The sequence below is a fragment of the Sphaeroforma arctica genome (assembly GCF_001186125.1).
Source record: "Sphaeroforma arctica JP610 unplaced genomic scaffold supercont1.39, whole genome shotgun sequence".
Classification (NCBI taxonomy): domain Eukaryota; class Ichthyosporea; order Ichthyophonida; genus Sphaeroforma; species Sphaeroforma arctica.
The window spans coordinates 69282-75632 of NW_014040519.1; the positions used below are offsets into that span (position 1 = coordinate 69282).

General features: G+C 39.3%; 4 non-coding genes across 4 annotated transcripts; all 4 read right to left on the minus strand.

Annotated features, from left to right (window-relative positions):
* Positions 1-210: 210 nt before the first annotated feature.
* On the minus strand, positions 211-282 carry SARC_30022. Its single transcript has one exon. It is a non-coding gene; the product is annotated as a tRNA-Met (tRNA).
* A 914-nt stretch (positions 283-1196) lies between these two features.
* Positions 1197-1268, minus strand: SARC_30023. Its single transcript has one exon. It is a non-coding gene; the product is annotated as a tRNA-Met (tRNA).
* A 276-nt stretch (positions 1269-1544) lies between these two features.
* Positions 1545-1616, minus strand: SARC_30024. Its single transcript has one exon. It is a non-coding gene; the product is annotated as a tRNA-Met (tRNA).
* An 863-nt stretch (positions 1617-2479) lies between these two features.
* On the minus strand, positions 2480-2551 carry SARC_30025. Its single transcript has one exon. It is a non-coding gene; the product is annotated as a tRNA-Met (tRNA).
* Positions 2552-6351: the final 3800 nt, after the last annotated feature.

A 6351-nucleotide genomic window follows, 5' to 3' on the forward strand; every position in this document is an offset into this window, starting at 1 on the left:
TATGTCGAAACCAAGCATATAATCACTAAAGCTGACTCCGAACTAAACTTAATCAGACTATTATGCATTCAGCAAAAGTAGAGGCTACCATGAATATGCAGTATAAGCTTATATCGGCTTTAATTTACACACTTTCGCTGGTCTTGGTTCCAACATGCACTTCAATGATACAAGCTTTAAAAAATGTCAAGAAAAAAACTGTAAAAGTTTAAGCAGCGGTCGGTTTTGATCCGACGTCCTCGAGGTTATGGGCCTCGCGCGCTCCCTCTGCGCCACGCTGCTGTAATTTTCAACCAATCCGAATATACATGTCTTAAAATACTTAGCCATATATAGATTTAGTTCAGTCAATCTGGTAAAAACTTAAAGGGTTGCTTAACATCTGCTGTATTCAATGACGTCATTCGTATGCATGAATTATTTCAAAACAAATCATCATACGTTTTTTTATAGGTTTTTTGTTTGAAAAAATTAAAATTAAAATCCCAGCACGCTATGACAGTAAATAAATATCCGAAAACAACTCTACAAACGAAGTTTTCGTCGCAAGCCTTAGCACAGTGCAGAATCGCGGATTATAAGCAATTCATGATAGTTGGTCGATTAGGTCAAGTCTGAATTGTAGCTACATGAATGAAATATTTACAAATGTAGAACGGCCCGTGAGAGCTGTTTGATCGTTTGACAATAGTGTAGTAACTATACGCCGTTCAAGAGTCGCACTGGTATATCATACCCTCGCTACATGCGAGCTATGGCGCCATTAATTGTCACTCGTGGGTGGATCAATGGACGTGTTCAATACTATTTTTCAGATTTTATATCGTCGTGCCAGATTTCAGCACTGACACATTGCTTCGGCAAAAGACGCGGTCAGTGCTGAAATCTGGCACACCGATATGAAATTTGAAAAATAGTAATGAACACATTCATTGATCCACCCAAGTGTTGACAATTAATAGGTATTGTTCATTGTAATTTACAATACAGAATAATCCTCTAAAACCCTAAAACCCCAGAGATGCTACATGTTGTCAAAAAAGTATGCGTTCTGTCCTATAGAATACCACTAAAAATAGAGGCAAATAGTCTAGTATAAAATTGAGATGATTTACCAGTAGCGCACCAGACCATATAAACAAAATTGAGAGGTACGAGAGAAGCAGGAATCCTTAATCTTTAAAAAAATAAAATTCAAGCAGCGGTCGGTTTTGATCCGACGTCCTCGAGGTTATGGGCCTCGCGCGCTCCCTCTGCGCCACGCTGCTGTGATTCTGAGCAAATCAGAATACACATGTGCCAAATTATTTAGCTACATATTAATTCAATTCAGTCAATATGGCAAAAACTTAACGGGTGGCTTGACATCTGCTGCATTCAATGACGTCATTCGTATGCATGAATTATTTCAAAACAAATCATCATGAATATGCAGTATAAGCTTATATCGGCTTTAATTTACACACTTTCGCTGGTCTTGGTTCCAACATGCACTTCAATGATACAAGGTTTAAAAAATGTCAAGAAAAAAACTGTGAAAGTATAAGCAGCGGTCGGTTTTGATCCGACGTCCTCGAGGTTATGGGCCTCGCGCGCTCCCTCTGCGCCACGCTGCAATCATTCTGAGCCAATCAGTATATTTCTTTGGATAATATTGAGTAATATAATAATATAGCTCAGTAGCTCATGGGTAAAAACTGAAAAGGTTGCTTGACATCTACTGCATTCGGTGACGTCATATTTTTTTTAGGATTGTTTTTTCTATCTTTTTTTTTATAATAATAATACAGTGTTTTTTTTGTTTTTCTAAAGTCCCCGCATGTTCCCGCACATTATGACGGTATATGTCTGAAAGTAACTTTTGGAACGAAGTCTTCGTCGCAGGCCTTGACACAGTGTATAATCGCGAATTACAGGCAATTCGTGAATGATAACTGGGCGATTAGATCATGTCTGAGCGAATGTTTTGAAGTATGTGTTATAGCTACAATAATCAGACTTAGATTTAGTGAGATATTTATATTTGTGCATCTTATGTAAGACAACAGCTTGTGAGAGCCGTTTGATCGTTTGATCGAAGTGTTGTAACTAGACGACGTACAAGAGTCGCATGGTATATCATATCCTCACTACATGTGAACTATAGGGCTGACACTCCACATCTTTGCTGAAGCAATATATCACTGCTGAAATCTGGCACGACGATATGAAATCTGAAAAATAGTGATAAACGCATTCCCTATTCAACCCACGAATTGCTATAATCTGGCTATTGTCCATCTTAATTTGCAAAGCTGAGTAATTCTGCCCCTTAAACGCTACATGTTGTCAAGCTATCCAAAAGGTGTGCGTACTGTCCTATAGAACCCCGTCAAAAATCGGTGCAGACAGCAAAGTATACAACTATGTTGATTCAACTCAGTGGTTATAAAACAAGATTGAAAGAACTGTAGGATCCACAGAATAAAAATAAAAATTTAAGCAGCGGTCGGTTTTGATCCGACGTCCTCGAGGTTATGGGCCTCGCGCGCTCCCTCTGCGCCACGCTGCTGTTCAAAGTGAGCTAGTTCAGCTATATTTGTTGGTAGAATGTACTTATATATAAACTGTGTTGTTTGCGATTATTTTGCTTTAGATCGCTACTGGACATTTGTGGCGTTTTGCAACAATCAGTGACGTGTTTTTTTTCTCGCTGTGCAGCTTTTGCAGTGTAGCTCACTCCTAGCGCTTCAATTTTGCCATGAGCCACACCTTAATCTGTCCGTATCATCGCCTGTGTTCCTTTATGAGCCGGTTGCGGATTTGAACGAACACCCATGTATCACTGATAGACATTTGTTTTACGTGCAATTATGGCTCCAATCGACATCACATGGTGATTTAATTTCGTGCAACCTTAACAAGTTGTGTGCTCCAGTTCCTGGGTATTTCGTAGGTCGCTACATAAATTCTTGAAGTGTTGTTGTTCAGAGCATGGAAACAACCCATCTCATAGCACTTCTAAGTGCTTCAAACCAATAAACAACATGAGTGGTGGCATGGATATGAAGAATGTATCCCTATTCAACAAGAAGCGTCGTGTTGTTTTATTTGATATGCCTACTAAAGATGAATATTATATGTGTCTGGCCCGTTCACACCAGACTGATGTATGTGTTTGACCTTCGCTGATGGTCGCTTTGGAAGTGGGTTTAGCCAGCCTTCTTATGAGACTGGGAAATAAGTTGGATCATGTGTTGTTACTCCATCTTTGCTTCGAGGAGTGCACTTTGCACAGCGAGGTTAAGTGAAGAGTGTGCTCACGTTGAATATTTATGACGGTGAGGAAGGAATACTGGAAGATAATAGAACTGGATAGCGAAGGTGATGTGAACATGATCATCCTAATGACAATGGGGTAAAAAAGATGAACCCCGTGGAAGAATTCTTGGACATGCGCAAAGACAAGTAAACCAGAGAACTCTACAAATGAAAAAAAGGAAGACCGAGTGAAATCTGATATCTGGCTGTGCTCAGTATTGTTTTCTAAATGTAGCGAATCAATATTCTCTCAACAACGTTCTCTCAACAAAGTAAACGTTTCAATTATGAATCAATCGACCTTTACTTCGATGAATGGTGAACTGAAAGTAAATGTTGTATTTTCAAAACTATGACCCCTCGCGAAAACTATAGAACTTCTAAAACGTACTCCTATACGAGGTTCATATGATAATGATAGACTATATCGCTGTTTCTTACCCAGTATCTAGTGATGTTAAATATTTAACCCGGAACGGAACCGGACCGGTGGGTATTATGTAATACCCTAAGTCGAAAATGCAACCAGACGAATACAGCCAAATGGTAACATTATCGAATATAGCTATTTTCCATTTAACAGTTTGATCCTTATCGTCCCGAAGCCAAATCAAGAATGGAAATGGCGACTGGTGACAGACTATCACAAATCGAGTGTCATTGGACTTCACTGACCAGAGATTTTCCATCCAATCTATTTCAGAAGCAATTTAAGTGAATGGATCGAAAGGCTGTATAATGCATAGTATTGGTGAATGAAGATAGACGTAAGTACCTGTAATACGGCTAAATATCAATGTCGATGTCTGCCTCAAATTCTGACTGTTAGCTGACTGATGTATTGTAAAGATGCGGCCTGTCCCAGTATTACAAACAGTTCCACGAACTATTAGTTATGATGATGATGATGTTTCAGTTGGTGTAATATTCGAGGAATATCTATAGAATATAGACCAAGCCTTTGCGTGCTCCTTAAAAGAAAGAAAATCAAAGTATGCCAGGATCAAGCCGAAATACTCAAATGTCCCACGAACCATAATTATGTTGATGATGTTTCAGTTGGTGTATCATTCGATGAATGTCTGTTGATTGCAGACCAAGCCTTTGCGTGCTCCTTAAAAGGAGTGAAAAACAAAGTAGGCCAGGATCAAGCCGAAATACTCAGATGCCAGTTCGACATAGATGGCATGTCAGCACCCGATCATACATATAGACAAATTTTCAAGACTAACAGATACCAAATAACTTCGATAGTTCTGGTGATTGTGGAAATATATACCGAAATACCTCAAAATAAGCACAAATTCTACCAAATGTTGGGGTGAAAGTAAAGCGCAATGAACGTAACAAGCTGCCAGTGACTAATGGTATGTGGAACAGAACCATGGGCAATGCATTTGAAGAAGTTAAAAGTAAGTTAAGAACTTCTGCTTGTCATTTCCGTGTAAGTATTCTTCGAATACGCAGCCATTTATGTTGAAGGTGGAAACGAATGTAACATAATAGAAACTATGAATTAGTTGAACGCCCTATTGAGTATTATTATTCAGTCCTTACAAGGGATGAACTACCACGGCACATAAGCTCAAGCGATAGTTTGGGTTTATACTGGCGAGTACTTTAGTTTGTATATGGCTGGCTAAACGTAAAATGGCGCCTACTCAAAGCTGCCAGTGACTAATGGTATGTGGAACAGAACCATGGGCAATGCATTTGAAGAAGTTAAAAGTAAGTTAAGAACTTCTGCTTGTCATTTCCGTGTAGAGTATTCTTCGAATACGCAGCCATTTATGTTGAAGGGGGAAACGAATGCAACATAATAGAAACTATGCATTAGTTGAACGCCCTATTGTGTTTTATTCTTCAGTCCTTACAAGGGATGAACTACCACGGCACATAAGCTCAAGCGATAGTTTGGGTTTATACTGGCGAGTACTTTAGTTTGTATAAGGCTCCAAATTGTATAATGGCTAAACGTAAAATGGCGCCTACTACTATGGCCCAGTGGTTTGCAGGAATATCGTGTGAGTACTGTATATAAAACAGGGAAACCTCGTACCCAAACGGGTGCTGTTTCGTGACTAGCGTACCTTCAGCAGACATGTGAGGCTCGTGAGGTTTATTTAGCCAATGGTTATGAATTATCAGCATTCATGTGTGACCATCACCTGATGATGAATGTAATATCACGTGTCGGTCCTTGATTAGAGTATATGAGAACAATACAGTTGCAGTAGGATGACTTGCAACAAATCAATACTTACTTGAAACTTGTTAAATAAGGCAAAATAATGTCGCTAATCACACTTGCAAATCGACTCAATCTATTACGTACGGATGCTCGACACTTACGGACGCGGGCTATTGATAAAGCTGTGACTGTACGCCATAACGTTCCATAATCATGTCAATATTACTATCCGAAAGTGGCACGACAAAAAGGACTATCTACTGCATATAATATCACTACGATAGGACACATCGGCATCCATGAATTATACTATTGCTTACCGAAGGTATGCTGTTATCTAAAGATTACGCAAGATATCAAAGCCCATGTTCAATCATGTTTAACATGCAACAGCAAACACATAACTGTTTTTTGAAAACATAACTACCTTCATACGAAATGTTGATGCCTAAATTATTCGAACAGACAAGGTCATTTTCCAACTATAAGTTGCGTAGGAGCTTGCAGAGTCACATTCATGTGCTATTATATACAATATACAGAAGGATTACGTGTTCCAGATATTACAGGTGCAAAAATAGCGCGACTGTTTATAAGAAAAACCCCATTGCAATATGGAGGGGTGCGTAGACTTATTTCTGGCATAGGATTCAACTTTGGTAATGCATTCGAGCACGGATTGCATGCAGCCTTCACGGTCTCGCTGTCCCAGCACCATCGATGCCATGGGGGATAATCACCCCCACAGATATGAGTGGATACTAAAGTGTTGGGAATTGGGACAACAATAAACTATGACAGCTAAAAAAACCCTCCCCCGCGGATTCTTCAGCGTAATCGGCGGATATGTAAAAATTTAG